Source organism: Choristoneura fumiferana, chromosome 3, assembly GCF_025370935.1.
Source record: "Choristoneura fumiferana chromosome 3, NRCan_CFum_1, whole genome shotgun sequence".
Taxonomy (NCBI): Eukaryota; Metazoa; Arthropoda; class Insecta; order Lepidoptera; family Tortricidae; genus Choristoneura; species Choristoneura fumiferana.
In genome coordinates, this window is record NC_133474.1 from 12,371,874 (window position 1) to 12,393,102 (window position 21,229).

The following is a 21,229-nucleotide window of genomic DNA, read 5'->3' on the forward strand; positions in this document are numbered from 1 at the left end:
ACTTTGACAATTGCATGGCGATTAGTACCGTGGTTGTAAAACGCAAAGTACGAAAGTGTATAGCTACTTTTGATGCCGACTGTAATCAGCCAAATAGTGGTCTACCACGATTAAGTGCACATAAAGCAATAAGGCGAATAGACGTGTCTGTCAACTTGAAAGTTCGACTTTAGCGACATATTCATTTGATAGGAACTTGTTTAAAAATGGATAGACTACTTATTTGGCTGATGGTACATCAAAAGTATTAGGAATTAGGTGTACCCACCGCAAAGTTTTTTAACTGGCCTGGCCTAGGTAGGTCCGTCCATCACGATTTTTCTTTTTTCGTGTTCTCATTATTCACTCAAAAGTGATCTTCAGTAAATTGTTCCGTGCCGTAATCCATCAATCACTTTCAGTGAAATTTATTATTGTTTCCATCAAAAAGATTTTCGGCTCAATTTTTCATTACCGTAAACCGTATCGCATTAGCTTTTTAATGTCAAGGGATGTTTTGAAAAAGAATATAATGTCTGCTTTAATTTATTATTCACAACTCTCCTTCAGAAAAGTAACTTTTCTTCCCTGACGAGAGGGAGCAAAGTGCTACTTTTCTGTTCAAGGCTTTCTAAGTATTTTATTGCAAATGCCATTTATTGAAGTTGATAATTGTAAAGCCACGCCATTTTCAATGCTGGCTGTTCTTTAATAATATTTAAAATTAATTTTTAAGTTTCTTAATGCTCCGTGTGAAAAGTTGTATGAGCCACTCGGGAGCAATATTATTTTCATCTTGGGCGTTAACACTTGAATCCCTCATTACGCTCAGGATTCTACTTTAGAATCACTCGCTACGCTTAGGATTCTATTGTAGAATCCTTCGCTACATTCTGGATTCAATGTACGCCTTCGCCGTAAATACACCATTTTGCTCCCTTGTGACACAAATAACTATTATGGCCTCATAATTTTCCCTGAGCTTTTACTCCTTGCAGTTTTTCCTAATTATCTGAATACAAAACAAGAGGTGGTTCTATGTGGGTCTGTTTTTCACTGGTCATTCTTGTACCTACTTACATTGACTTGTTGCGACGAAGTTCACGAAACTCGCTTAACACTAATTTTATTACATGAAGGTACCTCAGTGACTAGAACGCATTAAAAAAAACGTGAAAAATAAACTAGGCCTGGGAATAGAACCTGGCCTCCACATCATTCCGTCACAGTAGAGAAAACGAGCAGTATTCCGTCTCGGCAGCGTCCTTGAAAATAATTACCTACAGAAACGCGCGATAGGGTTGCCTATACCTAGTGCCATCCACGAAGACGCGTGATTTTGTCAAAATTAGACAATAATGACATTGTTTGTTTGTTTGTTTATACTCTTTATTGTACAAAAAGGAAAAACAAAAAGGTTACATAAATAAAAGTTGGGTTAAGTACAAAGGCGGACTTATCCCTGCAGGGATCTCTGCCAGTCAACCTTTGAGTGGTAGAGGAGCAATCCAAAAAACAAGGATCGACAAATAGAGCAAAACATTTGAATAAATATAAATGCATATATAAACCATTGCAATAAGAACCACGGCACGGCTCATCGTGAATGACTCTACCTATACTCTACTAACTGTCACTCTTCAGTTATGTACCTATTTGATTTGATAATGTCACATGAAATTTAAAGTAGGGAAAGGATTAGGAGCTTTAGGAAATTATCATTATTTTAATAAACCACAAAACGTATTGTTTTTAAACGGTTTTATTTAGCTTCATCACCACGTATATTCGTTACCTATAAATTAGCTACGGGGAAGTATTTGCGCCTCTTCTGGGATGTGCGAAATACTACTTAGGCCTAAACTTTAGGTAGGTAGGTACCTGCATTGATTTAATTTTGGTTATTGCGTTACGTTCAATGAGTATACAGTCGCGAAACCTATAGGTAATTAACACAAATAAAAAATAACTTAACACAAAATAAACACGGAAAAATAATACTTAATATTTTTAGTCTTACCTTTCCGACTGAATTTAAACATCCGTACACCGAACAAACGAAGACGGTGTCCCTACTGCTCGTTTTCTCTACTGTGATTCCGTGCTTCACTAAATTCACCAAGCCGATCTATGGCATACATGATGTTTCCCAATGTGTTTTCGTTATTCTCAATGAATATGAGGTTTTTTTAACACTGATAACACTGTTAGTGGCTGAAGAGCCTGAAAAGATTACCTCTGTTTTTAACAATCTTAATATCTAGCTTTACCCTTTAACTAACATTTGAAACTAAATCTTGCAAGTCGATTTTTATTCATTTCCCATTCGATTGACATTAAATTTAGTATGCCCAATCCAATGATAATGCAATAATAAAGTGATAAAGGCTTGGAAAAGACTGGTGGCTACTTTGGGCAAAGTATTAGCTTCACAATTCAATGGAATAACGTTGTTAGCCATCTGGGCACAATGAGCAACAATGATGATCTGTTTGAAGTATTAGTTACTGGTACCTACCTACGACGTTTTATATTTGCATCATTTTCCAAATCGAAAACGACTGTTGATAATTTTAGTCAATAATGTGTTGCTTAAATACGCACTAGAGAACACTTGCCGAGCCGCAATATAGCGCGTAGTCGTGGCCAGGCTGTACTGCGGCGCGTGCACTGTGCACTTCGTTTTCCGCGGCCCCGGCCACTCTGTGCTGCGCTATTGTGCTAAGACATGCTCGTGTTTTATCTATCCAACGCTTATAAGTTAATTAGGAGCATCTGCGCGTGCGCCGCGTCTTACAATGAAGCCTTTCAGCGGCGGCGCTTTTGACGCATCCACATAATTAACCCGGCTATGTACGAGTATCAGAAGTTATTGTCCGATACACAATTGCTGTTCGATGAGATATCTATAGCATTATTTATTCAATTTGATAGATAATGTTACTGTGTAGTCTGTTCATAATATGTCGAGATGAAATTATCAACAGACTGTAATAAATTGAATGTTTTTAAACATGACGATAGGATCGCTTGCGAGCTGCAACGCTTGCTTAAAGGGATTAGTTGGCGTTATTGTCCTAATATATATTTATCAATTGTGTTTTTCTTTATTTTTGTACGATTAAATGTTTGTTATAATATTACATACATAAAATATAGCGGAGGCGAATTCACACAAAGTGAATGTCTAATTAATAATAAGAACCTTTTCACAGTAAATATTGTAAGTGCAAAGATTCCTTCACTGGCATAAAATTAATATTTCTGGTACCTAAAACTTTCAAGGTACTCGAGATTAAAATCAGTAGATTGAGCGCGAATTCCTCGGTATAAGCTCACGGGCGACATCGTCCCATGCAGCCCCACTCAAGTTATCTCCACTTGAATTTCCTGGATTCTGATCAAATACTATGTGCATTCTTTAAGTATCTAAAACGAGGACCTGTTAAAATTTCAACATTCTTCGGTTAGAATTTTTACCACTTTTGGTCTAAAAATAAGATTTGTTTACAAACAATGTTCCTCACAAGCCAAGAAGATTGTATTCTTTATAACTGTTTCCCTATTTTCATAAGTCAGTTGTTTTTTGTATATACTTAATCCTCTTGACGTTTGAAAGGCTAATTGATCAAAGCGACATGTGTTCGGAATCCATGAATTTTCTCCGTTGTTTTAGCTATCTTTATTTTTTTTTACAGAAATGGCGCTTAGCAAAGTCTTTCAACCGTCGCTATGATTATTACAAAGTAAAAAAGAATACGGTTAGAAGTATTGATTCCGTAACGTGGAACGGTGTGGCGGTTTCGGATTAGGTACCTCGCGGGCCACGATTGTTGCGCGGTTGACAATATTGACATCACGCTCTCGGGACATTGTCGGCGGTCGCGCACCAACGCCGCTCCAACAATTCACTCGATATTACTTCATTACTCGACATTGATCTGCTGTTGCACTAAGCTTTTGATTTGGAGCCCGTCAAAAGTAAAATACTTAATACCGGCGATAGCCAGCTCTGATAACCTTCCTTGTCAGTAACGTTAGCAGTATTGATTACAACAAGATAATATCAATTTATGATGTAAATTGAGGTTAAATAAGTACAAATATAGATTCGTTTAAATTAAATGTGACAAATAACATGCATCAAAAGTAATATTTACTTTCAGCCAGTCCAATTTTAATCATCATTTCAGACAAATTACCTATACAGTATACCTACCCATCCCAGCGTATCCTAGGTATCTATTCAAATTGATGCATTATATGCAATAATTAGGATTTATTGCCCTTCATGAATCATAATTGAGATAACACATTATGTCTTTAAGTGTACTTTTCTTTTATATAAGCGAATAGTGTAAGTAGGTACTTACGCTACATACCTATAGGAGAAATAAGCACAAAACAGCACAATATGTTAATGTATTTATCTATTATGGCCTTATCTTTAAAAACGAGCATTTGTAACTGGACTCCATGCTAATTTGTCTCTAAGGTTTTTCAACATTCAAGTCACGCGAATGACTGTCACCCTGTCGCGCACTTTCATATTGAACTGTCGACTATTAATAGAAACTCGTAAATCGGATAGAGTTTCTGTATTGCATAAGATTTTGAGGACTATCGTTTGGATTGTTTATTACTGTCACGTGTGAACAGTAGGCTGTTGGAAAACATAGGTATCTACAAGCTACAACGTATTTATGAAGCTTCTACCATGGGCTTCTACGCGCATACAAATGTAGAAACAAAATAGCATAATTCAATGTTTTGACTTTCGAATATACCGGTAGGTTTAAAAAAGGTAATTACTCGTAGGTATATATAATAATAGGGTGCGAAACAGGCTAGTGGTCGCCTGATGGCAATAAGCAAAACAAGCCACAGACAGTTGTAAAAAAATAAAAATAATAAGAATGCAGATGCATTGCCAGTCCAGAAGGCTATGATCCTCATACTCATGCTAGTATTTAATTTCTCTGGTTGCCTTACTCCTCACGCCAGAATACGACAGCGCAAGCAGTGTTGCTTGGTAGCAGGATTAACGTGTAAGATTGTGGTAGTGGTCCGGGCAGACTTTAACCAAGGTCCACCACTAAGTTTCATTATACTGTAATCAAAATGTTAAGCATTAGTATAATGTAAAGACCAAATTGAAACAAGGAAAACAGGAGTTATTTGTAGCTCCGTATCGCAGTTCTTCCGGCTTTATTTGTTTGTTAATAATGATGAAAATAAGCTTTAAAATGTTTCTCTGTAATGCGAAGAGTGAATGAAATTAAATTACCCATTGATATGATATGGGCGAGTGTGACGCGACGCGACTGCGGCGATGCGGGAATTTAATAGGGTTACCACTTTGCCCGTCTGTTAAAATTATGAAACATTCACCTAAGCGCTATTTAAAATTCTGTTTACTAAAAAGTAAACCAATATTATGTTTATTGGTGTTTGGACTTGGGTGTCTATTTTATATTGTGTGGCAAATTTCGATAGGTACCTACATACCTACTAGTTAGAAAAAAAACACAAACTTCAGTCCAAACCTAAAATTCAATGTCAACAAATAACAAAGCACGAATTAAGCAAGTGTACCTTACGTCTTTAAACAAACCTTTTTCCATCTTTGTAACACAATACTAGCAACAGTGGCGACCCTTATGTGTACGGATAAACGAGATGATTTACGGCACATTCCTGCGGCTCCGAGGACCAGCTCATGCGCCTGCGCCGGCCGATGGGAACGAGATTACTTCACATTCAACTGATGACAGACTGAGCTCTTTGTCGAGCATTGTTCGGAGGCCTCAGCCCGCGAGCCGAGGATTAGTCATAGAGCACATAGACAAGTGTACATATGACGGAATGTTTGATGATCGGTGTGTACTTGAAAAGGACTCCGCCGGCATTGATGCCCAATTTTGATTCGTCCATATTGAAGGGCGCGTTGTGTTGAATAACAATTTTGATGAATCGTGAATTTAAGGTCCACAATTCCTATAATTAAAAATTATATCTTCTACTACATGTGAGAAAAATTATAATCATGTAGTATGTAGTAACATGTGCAACTACATAAATACTCTAGACAAAGTTTGAATTCCCTGATTTAAATGTTTAATTATTACGTCTGTTCATCAACGCGTAGAGCAGCGCGCTCCATAAAACATGAGCGCTATTTTCAATTCGTATTTTGTATATTAATTGTTAATGCTTCGCTTAAAATCGGGAGCGGACGTTACGCAATAGGAACCGAGTAAAGCGTTTGTTGTGCGGAAGTGGCCGGCCGGCGCAGGTACTTAATGACGGGTCTAATGAACAGGCACTGGCTGCACGCTGGCTGCGCGGGCGCGGCGCCTGCTCATTATGCGTAATGCGCAATACAAACTCCCCATACAGCGCTATATGTAGCAATATATCACTTTGATTAAGGATCGCTTGCCTAGCGAGGACTAGATAAGGTACATCATTTATTTAATTCATATTATTAATGAGGTTTACTTCTAAATTCTATCTATCTAAAGTCGTTAGATGGTACAGTCGAGTTCATAAACTCGTGAGCAAAAATTTGATCAAAAATATCTGAATACGACTCTATTGTTAATGGCGTACAAGCGTGTTCAGATGTTTTTAATCAAATTTTTGCTCACAAGTTTATGAACTCGACTGTAACTTATTTACATTTAAAATTAAACAGAACACTTTCAGTTTAACTCTATGACAGGAGCATAAACGGACCACCGAGGCTAAAGCAATAAAAACTGACCCAATCCATGATCTCACAAATTAACGCCAAACTTTAACGCCACTCGTATTTTAACTCCGGCGATCTAATTTTACTCGTACGACGTTACTGTATCAAGAGCTCGCCACCTTTTTAATTACGGAGTATAGGATTACTCGGGTACATTTCATTGCTGAAATTTAAACTGTGTCCGCGCAAAAACATCTGGTCCCGCAAAAAACGTCACGCTCCGCAAAACATGCTCGCCAGCTGTCTGGTGTTACTCTTGGTTTCTGATTAAAAAAAGTTTACTTACATCAGTCGATTCGACAGCGACCGACGTGACCGTGCAGCGGCGCAAGCACAAAGTATAAAACTCTCATTGAGAACTTTGATCGTTCTTCACCATCAATATAACCACATGAATGGGAACCGTAAAATACATTTTATTTCCTTATTGGTACATAAACAGTAATCTAAATATAAGTTCGACCACCTGGTGCACGCTTGCTCGTAACTTCGAGTGCAGGGAACATAATTTATGACACTTCAAGCTCTACACAATGCAACCGCAAAAATAACCCTTGACTATTTTTCTATTGGACAAATTATAGTCATAATATTCTTAGTTACTGCGGGCTATTTTATTTAAGTTAGTTATTTTATTTTTTTAACGAATTGTGTTCTCGTATTGATGCTACCCCTATGCTAACATACGGTCGCAATAAATTAATTCTGTGTAAACAGTACCGTGACGTCTATTACGCTGGGAACTATTGGCTTGCTTTAACTTAAGCACTTCACTATTATTATTAATTAAATGTGTATTTTACTTTTAAATTATCTTGTGAAATATAAAGATTAGAGAATTGCTAGATCCGTTTCATATTCATAATCATTTTTTCACTTTAAGTGTGGATTACAATTTACAATATTCTCATTCTAAGGGTTATTTACACACTTAGCCAGTTCTAGCATTACCTTATTTCCTGAATGTGAACTCTACTTTCAGTGGTGAATTTAATATAATGTGATAAGTACCTATACGTTAATGCATTATGTAGGTATAGGTAGGTACTAAAACTTCGTTGAACGTTTTCAGGGCAATATGTGGTATGAGCGATGTAACAGCAGCTGCTTCTCAGCGAGCAGCGCAGCGGTGCTTGCAAAGTCGATATTAATAAAAAAATGGGCTTTAACTTATTAACCTACTAAACTGTTATCTGCATTTGTTAGTCATAAACCTTAAAATTTTATACGCGTCGAAGAACCTCAAAATGTGTACGGTAGCAGTAAAATTTTGTGAAAAGCATCTTAAGTGACCGTTTGACTAATTGACCACTATCTTTATCACAGTGGACGCCAATTATTTCAAATACCAGTCAGTTACAGTGGGTGTGTTTTTCTGTGGATAGTAATTCTCAGAGTCGCGGCGTGGGAGGTCCTCACAGATAGCTATCGATTATTTCCAAGTGAATTCAATTGATTGACTATACGCGATATTGATCTATCTATTTCACAGGCGGGTTGTGGTTCTTTAGCTTTTTTATTTTAATTAAGCGAGATTTAATCAAATAATATTTTAAATTTTGGTGTTCTCACCGTTCAGTTTAGCTACGATTCATTTGGTATTAATTTCGTTCATTGATATCTCAATTAACTAGTGACGGATTTAACTCTTACAAAGTCCCGTGCCGATACAATATTGACGATACGAACGATATTTTATGCCAGACTTTTTACTCTAGGATTCAGTTACTAAAGAAACTATACGACTAGCATACCGTTGTACCTAAAAAGTTGTGTTATCATGTGAAGTCCATTTATTTTACATAAATAAATAAATAAAAAAATATGTAAAAAATGGACTACACATGATAACACAACTTTTTAGGTACAACGGTATGCTAGTCGTATAGTTTCTTTAGTAACTGAATCCTAGAGTAAAAAGTCTGGCATAAAATATCGTTCGTATCGTCAATATCGTATCGGCACAAGACTTTGTAAGAGGTACGTAAAAGTGTGAAATTTCTATTACATAATAAAAGCTCTGCCTTTTCTACAGTCATAGAAGCCCAATCGACAGTTTAGCTTATACTACAGTGACGCCATTAGGATTTTTTAATAATCTTTTTATTCATTTCATAACTATGGAAGGCGTCAAAGACTGTGTTATTTTTCTACTCAAGCAGCTTATATTTGATAAGCCCCATAATCCTTTTCGGGCAAATGGGTACCTGCGTGCGTCTGTTAAGTTCAATAAGTAGTGGAACAAAAGTATAGAAACAGCATGCCTGCCTCGATATTGAGCGGAAACAGAAATGTAAACAGTTTTCAATCATAGATCGCATATTTTTTATTTATATGCATAGCTTCAAAACTGGTGTTAGTGCTAACTTACTCGTAATTCAAATCCAGACACTGATTATGTTTGCATAACGAAAAAAATCCTAGAGCTACATTTTAACTGAAGGATACGTGGTGCTACAACAACTCGTTTTCCACCGGGTTGTCTATTTTTTATGTGACGTCAATGGTAATAGAATATATAAATATAAATAAATAAATAAAACTATGCAGGTTTCCGGATAAAATTGTTCACTTCACGCCCCTGTCCTTCACAAACTCACAGGTAGCGTAAGTCATAATTATGACTTTTAACTGACTAATAGAGGAAACATCTTTTACGAGAACCTACTCTGAAAAGTAAGAACATCAGGGGAATACCCGTATAATTTGATGCGAATTTTTGTTCTAGCTCCATTGAAAGTTTTTTAATCGATATTCGGTATGTTTTGATAATGTGAATAAAACAAAAAGCTCCAGCTTAACTATTTGAAGTTGATAGAACGACGCTATTACATTACACGGGTTGCCGGTGCCCTGCTGCATAGCGTGCCTGACAGAATGACGTATGACGTATGGAGGAGCATCCCTTCGTCACGTCCCTTCACTTTGTAGCCAGCCGCTGACAATTTAAACAATTAAGTTGTCACAGCACCGCATTCACGTGAAGTGTTAGAACTAGCTCTAATTATAACTTACATAATTATGATGGTGCGCCGGGAAACGACTTGCTGAAAAGTACCCTCCGTAAAGGGAGTTATGTCACTTAGTAATGTACATAGTATATGCAGTTATTTCTGCAGTCATACGACACAATAATAGTCATTATTGTTGAGGGTACGTATATGTATGGGTCTTCGAAATGTACCTACTCGTTTATATATTAAGTTGGTGTCATTTGTTTGCGAAACACGTCTCCCATTAGTATTATATTAGTAGTAGGTATATGCGCAAATTTATCGTATTTATTTAACGGGTCCTAAACGTAGGTAAGTATATTATTTAATTCACATAAATTAACACGTGTTAAACCTTTTCATGTTTTTAAATTTGACTAAAAAGCGAAATAATATAGGAAGTACCTAGTAATTTTGAAGGTATTTTACTGGTTATTAAACGGTTCAGTATTTTCAAGTGTGCTCTTCTATCTGCCTAAAAAGAAGGCCAGTAGAGTAGAGCTAAAGAAATAATTGTTGTTAACGTCTTTCTTGTTGTTTCTCGTAAATAAAGTACTGAAAACGTTTACGACCTCTGGAAAAGGCAATGACTTCTATTGTGTTGGGAGTTGTTATCATTACGACTGATTTAGACATGATAATAAGAGGTTTCGCTAAACACTGCCGCTAGTGAGCCTGGCGGGGCTGTCGCAAGCTCAGCCGGCACATTTGTATACCATTTAAGGTGCCCATTTTAACGACATAATGTCTTTTTAAATTTATTACTTAGTAAATAATGCTGATGAGGTTATTCTGTATGTACCTACAACAATGTCCAAGATGTGAGTTTGTGGTAATTGCGCGTAGTTGTCGTTGCGTAAGGCATCTGGTGAACAGAGTACTACATGACGTCACACGAGGTTTCGACATGGACAAACAATGCCGCAAGACAGTCGCACGAGCATGTGTGCGCCCATTTCTAGACAAGTGAAAATAGTGTTGGATTAAGATTGGAGGTGCGCTCATTGCGCATGCGAGGAATGAGGCGTTTACCTACGTGTCCCGTCACTAAATGAAATGTCTAACTGTACTCATTTAGTTCACCAAAATTGGTTATGTGGCATTCTTTGCAGTATTATTTTCTCTTAGACTAGTGCATAGGTCCCCACACTTTTAGACTACTGCTTTCTTAACATTGTTTTTTTTTTCAAGTCTTTGTTTTAAATGTGGTTTGTTTGGGTATGTAGAATTCTCGCAGGTCTTCTTCGATCGCTGGGGCTCGAAATACCTACATATTTTGGGCTTCACTGGTCTAATGGCATGAGGGCACTACAACGTTAGGTTTAGAGAACTATAAAATGCAATTTTAAAATCCACCACCAAGAAATGAGAAGTTCACTTTATATTTTACAAACTCATTAGGTACTATATAAGTATAGAGCTACGGATCATGCGCACTTGGTGTTTTCGACCCTTTTATTTGTTCAAACTACCATTAAACTAGCGGTCAGTCTTTATTAACCCGTATGAGAAGATTTAATTTAATAGAAGCTGACTGAGATAAGCATTGGTTAATGAAGATAAATAGAATTCTGATTCAAAGCAGAGAATGCCGTGCCGGCGCGGCGGGGCCTGTAATTAGGTATCTATGCAATTAATGGTCATGGAGTACGGATACCAAGCATTTAATGAGTTCAGGAATCCAAATTATTTGGTCTGACGTGCATTCTGGTTACTCGGTAAGCTAGTAATCATTTTATTTCGTGCTAAATAAAAATAGCGTTAAATACTAGTGAAAGTGTTCACTGTTCTTGCGTACACTGTAGTTTGTTCAACTAATTAATAAATTTATGGCTCACATTTGGAACCAGCTGTGAGACGTCGGAAAGCCATAACAAATGGAAAGTAAATCTCCCCAGGCGTATTGTCCATTGAATTGTGATTGGAGGTGTGAAGAAGACCGGGTCGGGGGTCGGCATCTCAGGCGCACCGCGATATCCGGAGTCCATACGAATATCGAGAGTTTGCCTTATAAGTTGCGCTTACATGAGTTATACGTAAACATTAACTGCATTATGCGCGGCGCGGGTGGTCTCCCAGAATCAGCCGGTACCACGAAATCGTCAATTAAGAAATTATAAACAACTTTAAATTTATGTTATTAAAGCACTGTCATGACATCGGGCTCATGAACATTGTTTATTGATTTTACAATTACGTTGTATCATTATTTATAATTTAATTAAAAATGTTTTTAAAAATTAGACTTTTTCATTTACCAACACAAAATATACAGCCGTTATAAAATTATATATATTAAGTGTAAAATAGGAGTGAGACCCAGCGATATCGCTGGTTGGTTGGTGGTTAACGAAGTTTGATAAAGCATTCCATATATGATTACACGTATACGTATGGGTAAGTATCAGAGGAGTCATGTTGGCTAGTGCAGCGTAGTTCGTGATCCGGCTTTCTCCCGACACCCTAGATGGGCGCAGGCGGTGCGGCTGTCACTCACCGCGATCCGTGAGGGTTTTGCACGAGAACAGGATTTTTCTGTCAAACTATTACTAGCATTTTATAATCAGTTGTTTTATTTGTTTTAACTTTAACGGGAAGAAATGCAGCTGTTGACAGAAGCACGAGAAGTAGTTTCCGGAGAAAATTTATTGTTTTACATATCTTAAGCTAATATAAAATTGCATTAGTGAATTTGGATCGGTTCATAAACCACTATAAGTATATACCTAGGTATGATTCAAGAACTTGGAGTATCTAAAGTAGATATGAAACGCATCATGGCATTAACTTAATGAAAACCAATAAAGTACCTACCTATAGGTACTCTTCAGTAGAAAATTGGTTAAATTTAATGAAATAATAAAACAAAATGCCGGAATTTATTCATTACATGTAATCAAAACGAACGTTCCAGTAATTCGATAATTTGCGTTTTATTTGGAGAGTGAGGGGAGCCAGCGGGAGCGGCCCGCACGCATGCTCCACAGATCATATTATTACGAGGTTTATTTAAACCATTCACTGGTTATCAAGCTATAAAATACCTAACTATATGCACAAAATCGTAAATATTTACTCATCATATTCGCAAACTGCTGGAAGCTGATAATAGGTTCATTAGTTTATCAAAAATGATCTCATAAGTTACGCCATCGCTTTATTCCCCGGCGACTGTTAGGTAACATGATAGTCATCGTTACATTAGTTTCACCTCCACCGCGTGCTATTACTTAGCCCCCTCGTATCAGGTAGGGACGGACCCTCGCATAACCCTAAAGCAAGGGAGTGTCCGGTCATCATCATTCGACTGATGGCCGACGTAAGCAATATTAGCTTAAAGCCCCAGTAGGTGCATGCGACCATAAATCTTTTGTGGCGCGTGCCTTAGTCACGAAACTATCTCATTTCTTAATGAAACCCTTATTATAATCAACCTTATTTAATTTGTGATGTCCAAACATTGAATTTGTAATTTCAATTCAACAAAGTATGAACATCCCAAATTTTATCACACAATTAAAAAATTGTATTCCGGCGATCTAGAAACATATTTTTTTTATCACGTTTAAAATTTCCCCATGTAAAGAAAACTTTCAACTTACTTTTAAAACTTCTACACACAAGAAATTAACAAGTGATTGTAATCGTAGCTACACATACATAATATTTGCTAGACGGCCTTAACTTTACAATCAAACATTAAACATAGATTTAAAAAAATAAAAAAATTGAACTAGAAAAATAAAAACTTCTGTCTAGCAGAGCGTGGTTTCGATCCACGGACCTCTGGGTTATGGGCCCAGCACGCTTCCACTGCGCCACTCTGCTGATGCGTCGACTGCTCAAAATTACCTAACGCTGTGTAAATGCTCTGATTAGATATAGCATGTCATCGTTTTTCTAAAAAACCATTCTTGTTGTCGCGATAAAATTTAATGTTATCATGTAATAAGTTGTTGGTAAAAAAAAAAATGAATACAAGCTCCTTTTAACCAAACTGTACTTTTTGTTGACTGTACTTGTACTGTCATCCAAACTACATTTGAATACCAAATTTTAACTCGATGCCATTAACCGTTGAAGAGTTCCGTCCTGTGGAGACGATACTGGCCGGACTACCAGGATGTCACTATCAGATTATTGCATTGTCACCAGATTTTTATAAATTTACCAAATTTCATGTCGATCGGACTACTGGATGTGGGTCAAATTTAACTTGCAAGAATTGACCCAAATAAACAAACAAAAGAACAGGGCAAGTTAAATAAAAGCTTGTAAAAACAATCCCACCAAAAACATTTCATGTAAAAATGGCGGCCAATGCTCACAAGCTTTTAATGCTTTCGCTGTAAAAAGTTATCAGATCCAAAAAAATACCAAGCCCATTAACCCTGGATTTACTAAACCTACACTACACCTTGGTTTTAAAGTGTGACCTGGCAGTTTCATAGCTCTATTGCATATCATAAAATTGGAGACTGTGATATAAATTTTCCACCGTACACATAAGTCTATCAGACCGTCTGGACGATATTGTAAGAAATTAAGATTAATAATATATGTATTATCACAATATTGAAGACGAACATAATTTCTCGCAATATCGGCCAGACGGTCCGATACACTACACCCCTAAACAGGGGTGTTTAGGGATGGGAGGGCAAAAGTTTCAGATTTATTATTTTTTTTACTTTCTGTGTGTAAACACTAGACTACATGCCGAATTTCAGCTTTCTAGAACATTGGGAAGTACCCTAGATTTTTGATAAGTGAGTAAGTGACTAAATTGACGTATTTTGGGTATCAATAAAATCTAAAGTACGAGCATTAATGCTAGATCAACGAAACTTGGTGTGTTTAATAAATTTCCTAGCCATATTTTATGCTGTGAATTTGGGCACTCTAGTGTCAACTGAGACGATGTTATGAGGGTTTGAAAGTACGACGAAACGGTTCGAGAAAAGGTAGGTAGTACCCTGCCTTCTTTTTTTTCGTCTTTCAAAATTACGCAAATTAAATTAAATATTTGAATGTTCTATGTAAGTTAAAGGCTAGTATTCTTTTTTAAATTACTATATGAATTTAAAGTTTAATTGACTGTATCAATGTGTCAAAGAAACTAAATCACGTACCAGGGTGGAACCTTTGTACCACTAATGTCATGTTGACATCCCATACATCTGTCAAAGACATCATTAAGAAGTTTTTATTTGACCTAGTATTTCATGTTGTGTTTGGTTAAACGGGGAGATTATTGTTATGATTCAATACTTATTAAAGTTATTCATTGGAAATATTTTTATGATCATTGCAACATGCTTCCATCCAGCATTTGGAACCGGAAAGTAGCGTTCTGCCCAAAAGGGTCAGATTGTTTTAATTGGACCGGCGCTAGAGTTAATTAATGTGACTGACCGAATAACTGCGCTCTTTCATTAAACACAATTAAACTGGAAAATGGTATTATTGAATTATTCTAAACTAGTTTTTAGCCGTAGTTTTATCTGCAATTAAAAGTAACTGTAAACCTGATTTCGTTTGGTTTAGGTACCTACATACTTATAAAGTATTCCCTACATAGCAAATAGAGGTAGGTGGTCGATGGCAAGTACTATTTACTTACCGATAAATTATTGTAAAAATACGAGGATATGTGGTTTGACAGCATTAAATGAACTATGGTAGAGTTATTTTAAGATGGTCCGACTGTGCTGTGACAGTTTGCAACGATAGCTGTTACAATGCCAATAAGTTGATATAGTTTTTTTTGACAAAAGATTAAATATTGTCACAGGAATTATAATTAAAACTAACTTTTTCCCACGGCTTCGTCCGCGTGAAATTCGGTTATCGCACGCTGTTCCCCTTGGAACTGTGCATTTTTTCGATATAAAAAGTAGCCTAATGTCACTCTTTGGCCCATAAACTATTTCTGTACCAAAAATCACGTTGATCCGTCGCTCCGTTTCGACGTGAAAGACGAACAAACATATAACACACACAAACACACACTTTCGCATTTATAATATTAGTAAGTACCAGTAAGTATGGATGTCTGTAGCTCTAGATGATACGCTGTACGTAACTATGAAAGTTCTTGGCGGAACGTAACTGGTGAATCTGCCACACAGTCTCCAGTGACGATAACCGGCGATAGATTACATAACCTGGGCGTCTAGCTCGATATCCGTTTTATAGACCTACTTAGGTTTTACGCCCCAACTTCAACCTTCGAGGATAACTTTATTATAAGAATACTTTTCAATGTTTACTTAATAGGTAAAAATTGGAGCGGAAATAATAGGAAAATAAAACATAATTACGTTTGAGCGACTCGTATGAAACTCACCCTCGTCTCTCAATTTATTAGCCGTGACGGTGAGGCACCGAGATAGACATTAATAGAAAACCACGACAAATTACAATCGGTTCAGTGGATCTCGACCTATATCAAACGGAGAGACAGAGGCCCAGCGTTTTTTTTAAAGATACTTAGGGTGAGCCCGGCACCCGGTGTTTTAAGAATATTTTCTTTAGCTAAATGGTAGTAAATCAAAAGAATGGTTTCATAGAAATGTTAGCGTCTATTGTTTTCAAAAAGAAGCAATTAACACACTTTTAAATTTTTTCCCTGCAGAATTCAGTTAATGGCGCTTTAATTTTTATGCAAAACGACAAGTGCTACGAACATTTGCTACGCCGTAGCAGGCAATATGTGCTAAAATGTTGTGTTAGGCTCAAACTAATCTTCACCACGAACTGACGTTATTGGCTTTGCGAGCCGAGAATGGAGAATGTGATCGATGAGTGCTTTGCCGCGGCAACGTGACAGCCGCGACGTTTGTGAGCGTCAAGTCAGCGTGCCTTCAAAATTGTATGTATGTACGTACAATCGTTCGCCAGAACTTTAGACTTGATTCAATCATCATCAATCATCCCATCCCGTACAGGCCTCCTCTTGGAATGAGAAGGCTTCGACCGTAGTTCCCACGCGGGCCAAGTGCGGATTGGGAACTTCACACACACCATTGAATTTCTTCGAAAGTTTGTGCAGGTTTACGGTTTGTGGTTTACGTTTAGGTTACGATGTTTTCCTTCACCGTAAAGCTCGTGGTAAATTTCGAATGTAATTTCAGAGGTGCGAGTCAGGACTTAAACTAACGATCCTCTGCTTGACAGGCCATAGGACAAACCACTAGGCCGCCACGGATTCGACTAGGTTATTCCATTACTAAATGTCAAAAGTTGAACTTGTTCACTCATAGTGAAAACTGACAAGTTTTTCAATTACAACGTCACCAATATTGCTTTCTACTCAGTGGATATTTAGGATGGGTTACGTATAGTGCTATTATCACCCATAATGCTTTTAAAATGATTCGAAAACTAGTAGGTACTTATCTTTAAATATCTCGTCGAGTTGAAATAGTCCATAGACGAGGAGAATACTTATGAAGACGATTAGTGCAGCATTAAGCGAGTGTGTCTGGTTTTTCCAACACATCCATTCTTATGTGTGAATCAGAATACTTAGGCTATATGCATCATTCAGATGATCAGAGGTAGGGTTGCAAGATGGCCAGGACATCCGGGATTGTCCCGGAATTACGTGTCTTGTCCCGTGTCCAGGAATTACACTTTAATGTCCCGAATTTCGACCACTAACTATACTACTTGTTTTTCTTCAATAAGTCACGAGTAGGTCACGAATGTTACGATGTGTACAACTGTACAGATAGGTCAATTCAACTCATCTGTGCGCGGCGCTATGTTGTTAGGTAAATAAGTTTTCACCATAGATATAATGGTATATTTGTAAATAAAATATACGATTTACAAGAATAATTATCAATTTTCGGATATTTACCTACCGACACAATTCGTAAGCCTCTGAATTGTCCCGGAAATGAAATGTCTGTATCTGGCAACCCTAATCAGAGGGTTTATTATCTAACACTTGGAATCACAATCGTTTTCTCCACTTCTTTGTGGTGCATAAAGTGCATAATTCGAGCTTCGTATCTTGCCGTCCCTCTGACGCTAATATTATTTAATACGAGAGTGAGAGGGACGATAAGATACGAACTTCGATTTTCGTAGTAGTCCCCCAGATCTCCGATATCATTTTGGGTAGCTACCGTGACGCTCACCGATGTTAGGAGGATGTCACGTACGCTTTGAGCAACCCGCCCGCGCCCGAACAGATGGCTCACTCCTTCACTAAATTGTTGATTTGTTTCAAAGGAAGCGAAGGACGGCAGGTATCGTCTAAATGCCACGTCATGAATATAAATGTTCCTGCTAAAAGGGAATTCATGAAATTGACAAAATCACGCCACGTGCGCCGCGGGCTTACGAAAGTATCGTAGCTGCGTCTACAGAGATAACGGTGAAAATGGAACATCGTACGGGAGAGATGAAATATTTGCCGTGTATGTTGACACGCGCGCTTGTTATGATTTACTTCTGCAATAAGAACTTACATTCGTAGAAAGTGGGAACACGGGATATAAAAACACGATGAAACAACTCCGACTCCAATTGGGTCTTCTGATTTTTGCACGAGACATAAATTAGTATAATGTAGTAGAAAGGAACTAGGTAGTTACTATGAATATTTAAGTAAACCTGAGTACGAGAAACCGGCCCCAGTTTTCAGCATTTTTTCAGGTTTAATTTTACCCTATTTACCTATTTGTGAGTGCCGTTAAAATTATGATTGATTCAGGCATTACTTCGCAGAGGTGTCCATAAAAATGAACTAAATATGTATATATGTATTTAAAATATGTATATATTTCAAAATTATGATCTAATTCTAAATGTACCTAACTAAGTAAATTTGTATTCTCAGTTACAGTAGAGAAGAACCTTCTTAATTACTTATTCTTTGACATTTTAATACGTTTTTTTAAAGTATAACAAGGTAAACGTACTAGCGGTCATCACCCTCCCAATAGTTGGCATCTTTAATCTTATTTCATTAGCAATAGAGATGACAGCAGGGTGTCGTTTAAATATTGGGTATTTACGTGTCGAACACTCGGACGTTTACCTCACCTAAGTAATACCTACTTCCAAACAAGTTCCGCTTTAGTAGATCTAAGAGTTCCGTAATCCGAACCCTTTCTGGTAAACATGTTGTCACCACATGTCCTTGCACGAGTATTAATTTTGAGTACCTACGTAAAACTCCGTTTAGAAAACTTATTTACTCTTATTTATTGGCAGTTGATACTTTGTAATTTCTTCCATGATCCTTAAAAAGTTTAAAATTGGAAACGAAACGTTTTTATATAAAAATATCTTTAAGAAAAACAAGTTTATCTCAGTAACTATGTGTATTCATGAACATATTCATATTCAGGTATTGTAGGCACCCGAAACTTTTCCTGTTACGTATAAGTTTATGTATTTGTGTAGGTGTTTCTCGGGTGAAGGTCGGAGGCGTGAGACGGTCGCGACCCTTTCTTTAATAAGTGCTCGTTTTGAGCCGTCCGGGCCGGCGGGAGGCTCCGTAATGACCGCACCCGGCGCAACCGCCGTACACACGACTCAAACGATACTCTAACGCGAAACACTCATTATTCTGACGGATTAATTTAAAGAGTGACATCATCGTCAAGCTTATTTGAAATATGTATAAATTTTCAAGTAAGTACGTATTAAAGAAACAAACGAACAAAGTTTTCAAGTGGCCCCAGTTTATTGATTCCGTTCGCAGAATACCCAAGGTTCAGTACAACGTCCTACTGTAAACTTCGCTGAGTGTTCCCGGTAAGACGAAATTATGTTGTGTGCTTTGAGCACGGAATAATTTGATCGGTAAATTATTACTGAGCATGATAAACAAAACTAAACTCATGTTATGACGGAGCTAGCTCTCGTGAGAAGCGGCTTTATGCTTCAGCCATTTCTCACTTTTATTTTTCTTTGTTCATGTTCTAAGGGCGGTAGAAAGCATCGTCGGAAGATATAACTCACCGCTCAACTCAACAGAGACACTTTTTAGGGACAAAAAATATTGTTACAGGGACAAAAAAAACACAAAAAAGTAGCTGAGGGACGATAAATCCTATCACAGTAATACTTGTTTGGTTTTGGAAAGTCATGTATTTGTTTCATACGTAAATAATTAGGTAACAATGTTATCCTTTGTTAACACGAATTTGGTTAAACGTGTTAGTGTGCCTGCGGGCCTCGCCCCGGGCTCCCGGCGGTTGACGGCTGACGGCGCTCGGGCCTTTGCAATTTATTGTCGGGATTTAGCGAATTATTCTACTATGAATTGGTTTCCGAGAAATAGAGCCAACTTGTAACCCACTGGAGTGTCATTGTGCATCGGCATTTTGATGTCCCACCTCCTCAATTCATGCTCATTTTTATATGTGCCCAACATTGCTTGGTATTGTTATCGTATGCACCGTTGCATTTACGACTCGTTTGACGCGTGCAGGAGCTTTAAAAGTGGGACCGCCGTTATTGACAATGGAGAATGGAGATATCTATTTGTCGGACAGTTGGATTCTCCATTGTTTGAATTGGCTATAGAACCAGCTGTTGAACGTAATTTGATTTAGTTGGTTAATGGAGCGGGTGTGCTCCATTGTTACGAATTGTCTTCTATATGGCTGCTGTGTTACGCGGAGCGCGGGTGCGCGCGCCGGCTGCTGAGACGCATCCCCGCGTCGGAAGCTGCGCCGGGGCAGGTGCAAAAACAACATCACTTGTGTGTGACCGCGGCACGCACGCCCTGTTATGCGGCTTTTATAAATTCTTAACATTTTTTGAGAGAACCGGTTCAGGAGTTATTTTAAAAAAATATACTGATTTTCATAGGTGGGTCAACCCTTTAGATAGCAACTATTGAATATGGTTCGTTTAGCATCTGCACAGGCGTTTAAATAATTAAAGGGGCTCGTTTTAGATTTTCAAGCACTCAAACGGGTGGCTGAGCATTGTTCGTAGATAAGAACAGAGTAGTGATTTATTTGGTATCGCAGCGGCTGTCGATCATGTGCGCGCGCATGTGGCGCCAGCGGCCGGCGCCGGCGCCTGCCAGCACCCGTGACGTCATCGGGCATTCTGCTCTTCTACATTTAGATGCATATCTATACAGACACTCTTCCGCAAACCGCACAGGTGCCCATAAAGCTCCCGCCATTATCCTGTAGGTACATACCGTTTATAGCGTAAGACCGGCTGAAATAGCCCATTTCCTTTGCACGCTACGAACAAGAACAGACGTAACGAGATCTGATTTGTAGCCGTCACTAACAATTTGCAAACGAGTGTAAAACATGTTAGAGCTTTTAAAGCGATAAGATCAAGTTGTGCGAGCAGTTAGTTATTGAATGCAAATTGCTCGACTATCGCAGGGCCTCGGAAACAAATGAATGGAATACATATACATATACACATTTTATTACCACGATAATGGCTGAGCTAAATGTATTTTAAACAGAGAAAATGTGCTCGATAAATATTATACGAAAGCAATGCA

At 37.8% G+C, this 21,229-nt stretch overlaps 1 protein-coding gene and 1 non-coding gene across 5 annotated transcripts in view; one reads left to right on the plus strand and one right to left on the minus strand.

The window, feature by feature from the left end:
• Positions 1–21,229, plus strand: part of by (focal adhesion protein tensin) — a 120,990-nt gene that overhangs the window by 9,356 nt on the left and 90,405 nt on the right. The gene's annotated exons all lie outside the window — the stretch shown is intronic.
• Positions 13,483–13,554, minus strand: TRNAM-CAU (transfer RNA methionine (anticodon CAU)). The gene has a single exon. It is a non-coding gene; the product is annotated as a tRNA-Met (tRNA).